Below are 11,744 nucleotides of genomic sequence, written 5' to 3'. Positions count from 1 at the left end.
TGTAGCTCGCAGTTAGTGTTCTCCATGATGTCATCCACTGGGTAGCTATCCAGCAATGCGTCGCCCGGGGCGGAACCCACACTGCTTCTCGGCATGGATGGGACGGTGTTATCCAATGGTGGATCATCCGCTAGCTGCTGAGACCCCCTTTGCTGGCTAAGTGAGTCGATCTGCTCCTACTGCCGCTAGAATTTGACTGCCAAGTCCGTGTGCGCTGATTCTAGGCCTTGAAGGCGTTCATAGTCTAGCTTCCTCTGCTCCTCCTCCATCTTCCTCTTCTTCTCCTCCGCAATCTTCTTTCTCGCACGGGTTCTGTAGTCAGCGTTCCAGTCCGAAAAACCCTCATACCACGGAATAGCGCCCATGCCTCGTGTTCTTCCCGGGTGTTCAGGATTTCCCAGGGCACGCGTAAGCTCATCATTCTCTCTATTGGGCTCGAACAACCCCGATCGAGCCTCTTCTATTGCAACAAGTAGCTTATCTTCGGCTCCGTCCAAACATGCCTTCTTCGAAACTTTCCCTGTCTTCGGGTCCAACACCCCCCATGCGCATAGAACCAAGTCCTGCACCTGGGGGGGCAGCTCAATGTTTCTGGAGTGACATCTACATCCAGCATCTCTTTCTCAGACTTATCCCACTTAGGCATTCCCACCGCATAGCCACCTGGCCCTAGCTTATGGAACTTATCCTTTTTTGTGGCATTGGCCTTGTTTATTCTCGACCGTTCCTTAGATAATCCCGAATCCTTGAATTTCACGAAATCGTCCCAATGAGCACTTTGCTTCTCTAGTGTTCCCTCGAATACTGGAGTCTTCCTGACTCCGTTGACGTACTTGGCCCATTCACGAATCTTGTGGTTCTTGAATGCAACCGCCATCTTCCTAAGAGCAGTGTCCTTGACTTTCTCCACATCTGCATCTGTGAAATGATCTAGTAGGGTGAAATGTTCCATGAGCATTTCCCAAAGCAGAAGTTTTTGTCTGTCGTCGACAAAAGTAACTCCTGGACGTGGCTTTGCTGGCTCTCTGCATTCTTGAAGGGAGATCGGGAGTTGGTCCTTCACAAGAACTCCGCACTGACGAATGAACTTGTTCGCAATCTTCTTAGGCACTAATGGTTCGCCATTAGGTCTGATGGCCTCGATATTGTACTTTATGCCCTCCTTCAACTTTTTGTTCGGGCCATGTTTCCTGTTGTCTGAAGATTTGCTCGATCCGGATGGCTGAAAGAAGAAAGATCGATTCGTTAATATATCTTCAAGTCATTTAAAACATGTGATGATCACCAGATGCCTGCTTATATAAATATATATACCTTGACGGTCTTTGTTGTTTCAAGATCAACATTTTCTTTGTCATGTTCATAGTTCATGACTTCATCAATTCGTTCGTCGCGATCGAATATCATATCACCCTCCCCGGTGTTGTTTAGATATTTGGAGCCATCATAATCTTCTTCATTCTGATCATCATCTGGCCCGCGAGGATGGCGTATGATATTTAACAGGGCCTCTTCTCCCTCTCTGCCGGTATTGTCCGCCATAGGTTTTGTTTAACTAATCCAAAAGAAATATATTCAAATTACAATGCATGGATGCAATCAATTAATAAGGAAAAACTGAATCAATCATAGTACATAATAAGCATCATTGAATATAATCTCGAATACGTCGTCTCGAATAATAGATATAATCTCGAATACATCGCCTCGAATAATAGATATAATCTCGAATACATCGTCTCGAATAATAGATATAATATCGTATACATCACTAGCTAGCTAGCAAGCTAATAAAGATCGAATACTACAGAGTAATCTAGGCCATTCGTGGTTCCTGAGGTGCGGGCGGTGGACACCCAAAGAGCAGGAACCATCACTGGATCATAGCTCGGGTGATCTCCCAAAAGAACCTGCCAGGTATTGGAGAACCTGACTTCCATAGCAGCCATGTAGCGATGGACGTGCTCGTCCTCCTCCATGACACGGTGACGTACCACCTCCGGCGGGGCCGGCTGCCTCCGCACCGAAAGTGGCCCACGCGAACACCACCAAAGGAGATGAGGGTCGACGACGGGACCCGGGGCCGGGTTCCTCACCAAGCGTCGCGCCCCTGAAGGTAGCACCTCCCAATGCAAGCCCGGCGGAGCCCAGTCCCGGACATGGGTCCTCTGAAGCAGGACGTCGTCGCGAATGGGTCGACGGCAAGGATGCGGGCCAGGCATCGTCGACAACAAATACTATATGCCGCAAAAGTAAAGTAACATTTTTTAAAGCACGGGCGGCAACGACGGGGACGGGGCGGCGACGACGGGGACGGGCCGGCGGGGACGACATATGGGAGGACGGGCCGGGCGGGGACGACGGGAGGACGGGGCGGGGCGCGGCGATGGGGTGCGGCGCGGCGACGGGGACGACGGGGATGGGCACGGCGACGGGGACGGACGGCGACGGGGACGGCGACGGGGGGCGGCGGCGACGGGGTAGAGGAGAAAGAAGCGGGGAGAGATGAGAAACTAACATGTTTTTTGAAGTGTTTTCTTATATAGAACAACCTTTAGTACCGGTTGGGGCCACCAACCGGTACTAAAGGTCTGTTTTGGCCAGGCCAAGCGGCGGGAACGGCACCCCTTTAGTACTGGGTGGTGGCTCCAACCGGTACTAACGACCCCCCCCTTAGTACCAGTTGGAGCCACGACCCCGTACTAAAGGGTGTGCGCTGCTAGGCGAGGGGCGCAAAAGTTTAGTCCCACCTCGCTAGCCGAGGGGCACTCGCACCTGCTTATAAGCCCCGCCGTCGCTACTGTCTCGAGCTCCTCTCTTAAGGAAGCCTTCTGGGCCTACCTCTTCTGCGATGCCCTGTTGGGCCTACTGGGCTAGCGGGCTTGCATCCTGGCCCAACTAGAATTTGGGTTTCTAGTCGTATGCAGGCCGTTGTGGCCCAGTAGGTGGGCCTTTTCTTTTCTTTTTTTGGCTTTACTTATTTTTGTTTTATTTATTTTAGAGTGGTTTTTTGCTGTATTTAGAGTTTGTTTGTGAATATTTTTTCTTTAGGTACAAAAATTTACGAACTTTCTGTTAGTACCGGTAGTTTACAAATTTGAATAGTTTAAATTTTGAATTATTTGAAATTTGTGTGAATCACTAGTTTGTGAATAACTTAACTTTGAAAATAGATTTTTCAGTGATTCTTTTTTCTTATGTTTAATATTAGTGTGTTTTATCTATATATTCAATTTGGTAATGCTTAGGTTATTTAAAAAATGAATTGCCTTTTTAACGGTTGAGTTTTCGTCCGAAACCCTGATACTTCGAAAGAGGTTGTCCATTTTGTATACGAAGTGCATCCAGTTTTTGCGGTAACCCTCTCTACTTTTTTGCACATGCTATGTGGGTGAAATTATGATACCATTCCAACTTTCAACCTTTTCTGAGTTCATTTGAAATGCTTTTCAATTTCAGGGTCATTTAGCTGAAAAAACCAGTAAATGCATGAAAGAATTTGCTTGCACATAAAATTTCTTCGCGTTTCAAATGGCAAAACACATAACTAGCTACCCTAACTATAACAGAGATTCCCTCCTAGGTGTGAAACACAGAAGAAAGTGATGATAGTGAAGACGATCACATCCCAGATCTTTGGGTGTGAAACTTTTTCTTCGCGTGTGTCCCTTTGCGCCGTAGCCATGGAAAATCTTCATCATTTAACTGGATGCTCGGGTCAATATTCACTGTGAATGGAGCAATTTCATCAAACTTTTCATAATCTCCTGACATGTCTGTCTTGTCATCCACTCCCACTATGTTTCTCTTCCCAGAAAGAACTATGTGCCGCTTTGGCTCATCGTACGATGCATTCGCTTCCTTATATTTTCTTTTTCTCGGCTTGGTAGACATGTCCTTCACATAGAAAACCTGTGCCACATCATTGGCTAGGACGAATGGTTCATCTGCATATGCAAGATTGTTGAGATCCACTGTTGTCATTCTGTATTGCGGGTCTTCTGTTACCCCGCCTCGTGTCATATTGACCCATTTGCACCGAAACAAAGGGACCTTCAAACCACACCGATAGTCAAGTTCCCATATGTCCTGTATATAACCATAATCTGTTTCCTTCCCCGTCTTGGTTTCTACATCAAAGCGGACACCACTATTTTTGTTGGTGCTCTTCTTATCTTGGGCGATCGTGTAAAATGTATTACCATTTATCTCGTACCCTTTGAAAGTCATTATATTCGAAGATGGTAACTGGGACAGCAAGTACAGGTCATCTTCAATAGAGGCGTCATGCATGGTACGTGTCTGCAACCAGCTGGCGAAACTCCTGGTTTGTTCACGTGTAATCCAGTCATCAGACCGCTCCGGGTGTTTGGAGCGTAGCAAATTATTGTGTTCATCCGTATACGGAGCCACCAAGGCAGAATTCTGTAGAACTGTGCAGTGTGCTTCAGTGAGAGAATGCCCGTCCATACATATTATTTGTTCCCCTCCTAGCATGCCTTTTCCATCCAGTCTACCCTTATGCCGCGATTCAGGAACACCAATCGGCTTAAGGTCAGGAATAAAGTCAATACAAAACTCAATGACCTCCTCATTTTCATGGCCCTTGGAGATGCTTCCTTCTGGCCTCGCACGGTTATGAACATATTTCTTTAAGACTCCCATGAACCTGTCAAAGGGGAACATATTATGTAGAAATACAGGACCCAAAACGTTAATCTCTTCACATAGGTGAACTAGGACGTGCGTCATGATGTTGAACAAGGATGGTGGGAACACCAACTCGAAACTGACAAGACATTGCACCAAATCATTCTCTAACCTTGGTATGATTTCTGGATTGATTACCTTCTAAGAGATTGCATTGAGGAGTGCACATAGCTTCACAATGGCTAATCGAACGTTTTCCGGTAGAAGCCCCCTCAATGCAACCGGAAGCAGTTGCGTCATAATCACATGGCAGTCATGAGACTTTAGGTTCTGGAACTTTTTCTCTGTCATGTTTGTTATTCCCTTTATATTCGACGAGAAGCCAGACGGTACCTTAATACTGAGCAGGCATTCAAAGAAGATTTCCTTCTCTTCTTTGGTAAGAGCGTAGCGTGCATGACCCTAATGTATGTCGTCTTTTCCGTGCATACGTTGCTGGTCCTCCCGTGCCTCAGGTGTATCTTTTGTCTTCCCATACACGCCCAAGAAGCCAAGCAGGGACACACAAAGATTCCTCGTCACGTGCATCACATCGATTGCGGAGCGGACCTCTTGGTCTTTCCAATAGGGCAGGTCCCAAAATATAGATTTCTTCTTCCACATGGGTGCGCGTCCGTCAACATCATTCCGAATAGGTTGTCCACCAGGACCCTTTCCAAAGACCACCTTCAAATCCTTGACCATATCATGTACATCATCACCAGTACGGTGGCGAGGCTTCGTCCGGTGATCCGCCTCACCTTTGAAATGCTTGCCTTTCTTTCTTACGGGATGCCTGCTCGGAAGAAATCGACGATGTCCCAGGTACACAATCTTCTTACAATTAGCCAAGTATATATTGTCGGTATCGTCCAAACAGTGCATGCATGCGCGGTATCCCTTGTTTGTCTGTCCTGAAAGGTTACTAAGAGCAGGTCAATCATTGATGGTCACGAACAGCAACGCCTTTAGGTCAAATTCTTCCCCCATGTACTCATCCCACGCACGTACACCTGTTCCATTCCAAAGAGTTCTTCAACTAATGGCCTTAGGTACACATCAATGTCGTTGTCGGGTTGCTTAGGGCCTTGGATGAGAACTGGCATCATAATGAACTTCCGCTTCATGCACAGCCAAGGAGGAAGGTTATACAAACATAGAGTAGATTTAGAAGGTACTAAGTAAACCACACCTACATATGCAAACTAAGTGTTACTTTTGACCTCAAATTGCATATAAATAAAATACTAGCACATATATATAATTCCTCCCAAATTATTAAACTCAAAAATCAATCACTATATAAAGCATTGCACGAGCTAATCTAGCAATGAGAGATGAAAGTACAAAGTTGCTAACCTTTGTGATCATTTGAATGGATGGGGGCCTTCAAATCTTGACAAATTTTGGGAAAAATGTGTGATGAGCTTGAGAGGAAGAGGGAAAAGAACAAAGAGGAGAGGGGAAAGGGGATGAACAGAGCGAGCTCGGGTGGACGAAGGGTCTATGTAGGATGACCTTTAGTACCGGTTCGTGATACGACCCGGTACTAAAGGTGCTGGAGGGGCCCCGGACTGACAACATCCTGCCACCACTCACTTTACTAAAGGTGCTGGAGGGGTCGGTGAAGCCTCTGGGCAGCTCGTGGAAGACCCCTTGCTCGGGCGTTCCTCCTTCCCATCCTGGCTCGGGGAATGAGTTGGGACCTTCTCCTGGTGTGTACTCTAGATCAATCATGCGGGGCATGTAGGCATCCGCGGCTACCGCGCTGGGGCAGTTGCATGGGTCTCCCACGCCTTGCGCCGCTTGCCGTGACGCCTAGCCTTGGTGGGTGTCGGGCTGCACCCTGGCACGGCCCCGCAGGGGAACAACAATGCTTGTTACTACTGGAGGTGGTGCCATCGTGGTAAGACATGCTGCGCCGAGTACCATGCTAATGCCGTCGGGTCCCCCAATGCCCCATGAGGCATGTGAGCCCATCGGGGCCTCGCGCGTGCCTCTGCCAAAACTTGAGGCATGGGTAAGGTGCAAAAGGGCGCCGTACCCCTGCAAGCAGTGTCGAGTAGTTCGGCGACGCGCTCCAGCAGTGCGTCGCGGCCGCTCTCCACCAACCTGTGCCGCAGCAGCTCCCGTGCCACGATGAGTCGCGCGAAAAGGAGCGATGGGCAACTGCCGCTCCCCTGAGCCAAGACTAAAAGACAAGATATAAAAGGGGAGAATCCAACTTGTCAATCGAAAAAATGTTAGAACTCCAAATTCCATTAAGAAGTTGCAAACCAACTACAGAAAGCAAGCAAATGAATAGCCACGTCCAGCACCTAGTCTAGTCTTCTCACTAACGCGGAGCTAAGTGCTACCACTAGGACATGGGATGGAGCCCCCGAGGCCCGATGGTGGCACTCTGGAGACTCCGGGGCGTGTACAACCCCACTCATTATTACGTGAGAATGTCGCGAGCAGAGACCTTCATAGGCACGGGGCCTTGCTTCATGGGTAGAACTTCCGGTGGTGCTGGATGTTCCAGGCATTCTGGATGGGGATCCCGTCCTGCATCTCCAGGCACGCGGCGCCAGGCCTGGAGGCATAGGCGATCCTAAATAGGCCCTCCCACATGGGTGAAAGCTTATGCAGCCCTCCCAGGAGAGCACCTACCTCAGGACGAGATCACCCACCTTGAGCGTCCTAGAGCAAACGTTGCGGGAGTGGTACTGCCGCAGCGCTTGCTGGTACCTTGCTGCTCGGAGCGCGGCTTGACGGCGGCGCTCCTCCCCCAGCAGGAGGTCCATCCCCCACAAGGAGTCCTGGCGTGCCTCGTAAAATGCTAAGACCCACGCGAAGTGATGCCTGACCTCAAGAGGGAAAACCGCTTCGGCTCCGTAGACGAGGAAGAATGGATTCTGACCCGTTAGCTTGGTCGCGGTGGTGCGAATGGACCATAGCATGGATTGGAGCTCGTCCAGCCAACCCCTGCCTCAGCCCTCGAGCTTCTTTTTGAAGGTTCTTTCCTTGAGGCCTCCCAGAACCTCCACATTGGCGCCTTCTGCCTGGCCGTTGCTCCTACGGTGTGCCACTGAGGCGTAGCATATCTGCGTTCCATGGTTAGCACAATATGTTTTGAAAGGGTTGCTAGTGAACTGCGAGCCTTTGTCGGTCATGATGTGATTAGGGACCCCGGACCGGCTTACGAGGCCCTTGATGAACTTGAGTGCCGAGCAGGCTGGGATAGTGCGGACAGCTTTCACCTCCACCCACTTGGTTAATTTGTCGATGGCGACGTAGAGGTAGAGGTAGCCCCCGGGCGCCCGAGGGAACGGCCCCAAGATGTCCAGCACCCAAACCACGAACGGCCACAAGAGCGGGATGGTCTAGAGGCCCTGAGCGGGCTGGTGGATCTGCTTCGCATGGAAATGTCATGCTTCACAAGATCTCACCAGCTCGATGGCATCATTGAGCGTCGTGGGCCAGTAGAACCCTCTACGGAACGCCTTGCCCACGAGGGTGCGCGATGACGAGTGATGCCCGTAGTCCACGCCGTGTATGTCAGCCAACAGCTCATGTCCCTGCTCCCTGAAGATGCATCATAGAAAAACATCATTTGGCCGTTTCCTATAGAGCTCACCATCCTAGATGCAGTAGGCAGTGGCCTATCGTGCCACACGCTCTGCATCCTCATCCTTCTCCGGCAGGGTACCCTGAAGTAGGTACGCCCTAAACTCTTCGGTCCAGCACGCCTCCTGAGGCTCGAGCGCTAGAAGTAGATGCGCTCCCGAGGTTGGGCCGCAAGCAGGGGCTCCCAAGAGGGGTGCTGGTGGTATCTCCTCCTGAGGCGATGCTGGTTCCGCAGCAGGAGGGGCTGCTGAAGGTTTGAAGAGCCGCTCCTCGAAGACGACAGGCTCCTGGGGCAAGCGCCGGGATGCCCTCTTAGTGATGTCGTCAACTTCCTTGTTCGTGCCGCGGGGCACATGCTGCAGTTCTAGGCCCAAGAACTGGTTCTCAATTTTTCGTACCTCCGCAAGGTATGCCTCCATGTGCTCGTCCTTCGGCTCAGATACTTTGTCGGAGAAGTTGACGAGGAGCTGGTAGTCGCCCTTGATCGTGAGGCACTTGACTCCCAAGGCTGCTGCAGCCTTGAGACCGGCATCATGCCTTCGTACTCCGTGATGTTGTTGGAGACCTTCTCGCCCAGCTGGAAGCAGAGCTGCACGGCGTAGTAGAGCTTGTCCTGGGTGGGCAAGATGAGCAAGGCGCCAGTCCCCGTGCCCTGACGCGTGAAGGCGTCGTCAAAGTACATGACCCAGCCATCTGGTGCCTTGCTCCCAGGTGAGAGGGATCGGTCCTCTCCTGCTTCGGGGCTGGGGACGTCGGTCCATTCCACCACGAAGTCGGCGAGTGTGGCGCCCTTCATGACTCTGGTGGTGCTGAACTCCAGCTGGAATGCCTGCAATTCGATGTTTGATTCTACAACCCTTCCTGCTGCATTGGGGCTCCTAAGCACCCTCTCTAGTGGGTAAGCTGAGACGGCCTTGATCGGGTTGCCTTGAAAGTAGTGGTGCAACTTGCATGAGGCGACGAGGAGCACGAGCAAGAGCTTTTGTGGCATGGGGTAGCGCGCCCGCGCATCACGCAACACCGTGCTGACGTAGTACACCAGGTGCTCGACGAGGGTGAAAGTGTGGGTGCCGCTTTGCGCCTCCTAAGGCCCGGTGGCCTCAGGAGGCTGGTCGCCGGTCGAGGTAGTCGAGGCCTCAGGAGCTCCATCCTGAGGGGTTGGTCTTCTGCTGGGGTAGCCGAGGCCTTAGGAACGCCATCGTGGAACCGTTGCGCTCCAGCTAGCCGCGGGGTGCTGCTTTGAGAGTCCTTGGCTGGCGTTCCTCCCGGACCGCCACCAGAGCCGCACTAGCCGAGTGAGGGGTGGTGGCTAGGTAGAGCACTAGCGGCTCGAGAGGGCGTGGTGTTACCATCACCAGCAGGTCGTGAGGTACTTATTGAGGTCTTGGAATGCCGCGTCGGCCTCCGGAGTCCACTCAAATGGTCCTTTCTTTTTCATCAGCTTGAAGAATGGCAGGGCGCGCTCCCCCAACTTGGAGATGAAGCACCCTAGCATGGTCACATAGCCTGCCAGCTTCTGCATCTCCTTGAGGGTCTGTGGCAGGCACATCCCTTCTATGGCCTTGACCTTCTCGGGGTTGGCCTCGATCCCCCTATGCGACACCAGAAAGCCGAGCAGCTTGCTGGAGGGGACGCCAAACACGCATTTCTTTGGATTGAGACGTAGATCCACGTTGCGTAGGATGGCAAATGTTTCCTCCAGGTCTTCAATGAGAGTCCTCGCCTCCCGAGATTTCACCACTATATCGTCAACATAGGCCTCAACGTTCCTCCCGAGTTGCCAGCCCAGAGCGATGTGCATCAGCTGCTGCAAAGTTTCTCTGGTGTTACGCAGCCCGAACGGCATGCAAGTGTAGTAGTACACCCCGCATGGGGTTAGGAAAGCCATCTTATCAACATCTTGTACTGCCATCAAGAAAACACAGCAGGTCGCACTCGGTGGTGGAGTCAACGATCTGATCGATGGGCGGAAGTGGGAAGGGGTCTTGGGGGCAAGCCTTGTTGAGGTTGGTGAAGTCGACGCACATGCGCTCCTTCCCGCCCTTCTTGGGGATGACAACCGGATTCGCCAGCCATTCCGGGCACCGTACCTCTCGAATGACACTGGCTTCTTGGAGTTTGCGAGTCTCCTAGACGATGAGCAACTACTTTTCTGTGGACTGCCGCCGCGCTTTTTGCATCATTGGGCGCACGTTAGGGAACACCCTTAGGTGGTGCTCAATTAACCCCCTCGGGATGCCGATTAGATCCTTAGGCTCCCATGTGAACACATCCTTGATCTTGCGCAAGAAGCTGACCAACGCCTCCTCTTGATCTGAAGGAAGGCCGGCACCTATGGTGAATGTGGCGCCCGACACCCCCTCCTCATCAAGTGATACTTGCTTCGTCTCAGCGCGATCATGGGAGAATAACTGCTTCTTCTTTGCTGGCGCAGCCCTCGGAGCCTCCGGGGCTCCTTCCTCACCTGGTTGCGTGGCAGTCGCGGCCCTGAAGGCGAGCTTGAGGGCCGACAAGGCTTCCTTGGTATCCCCGGGCACAATAAGGACACCGCTGCTCCCCAACATCTTCATGATATTGTAGGCGGGGTGGGTCGCTGCCATGAACTGGGCCAAGCCTGGGTACCCGAGGATGGCGTTGTAAGGGAGGCCAATGCGGGCGATGTCGAAGTTGATGAGCTCAGTGCGGTAGTTGTCGTGGGTGTCGAAGGTGATGGGGAGGCGGATCTGCCATAAGGGACAGGTGGAGCCGTCCACGACCCCGGGGAAGGGCTTGGTGGGGCGGAGCCGGCCATGTGGCACGTGAAGCAAGCCGAAAGCTTCCACAGAGAGCACATTGAGGCTAGCTCCACCGTCGATGAGGGTCTTGGTGACTGCCACGTTGCGGATGGTGCGGGTGCAGAGCATGTGGGGTGCGCTGGCGCCCACGGTGGTCGCGGGGTGATCTCTCAAGTAGAAGGTGAGGTCGGCTTTCGATGCCGCCCATCTCGGAGGAGCTCCCAGCTGCACATGGGCGACACCCACCTGGTGGAAGAACTGTTTCACATGGCGGTCCGAGGGCGGCGCCTACGAGCCACCGAGGAGGGTTGCGACGGCATTGGGTGTTGGTGCCGCGAAGCGCGTGATGAAGAGGCCGCGCAGCTCCTCACAGGACGCCATAGAAGACCCTAGCAAGTTGAGAAGCCAGGCGCACGGCGCGCCCGCCAGGGCCATGGGGGAGCCAGTTCGCCATGACCTTGTCATCGCCGCCGGCCGCCCAAATAGCTTTCTCGTACGCTTGGAGAAAGCTTGCCATGTCTGCCGCGCCGTCGTATCGGGGCGGCATGTCCGCCCTGAACTTGGGCGGCCACTGCACCTGCCGTAGGGCGGGGGTCAAGGCTCGGAGCCCCTCGGCTCCTCCGAGAGCGTGCGTTGATCTAGTCATTGGAGAAGCTTCCTCCATGAAAGCCG

This window comes from Triticum urartu, chromosome 4, assembly GCF_003073215.2.
Source record: "Triticum urartu cultivar G1812 chromosome 4, Tu2.1, whole genome shotgun sequence".
Taxonomy (NCBI): domain Eukaryota; kingdom Viridiplantae; phylum Streptophyta; class Magnoliopsida; order Poales; family Poaceae; genus Triticum; species Triticum urartu.
This window is presented reverse-complemented; position numbering follows the sequence as displayed.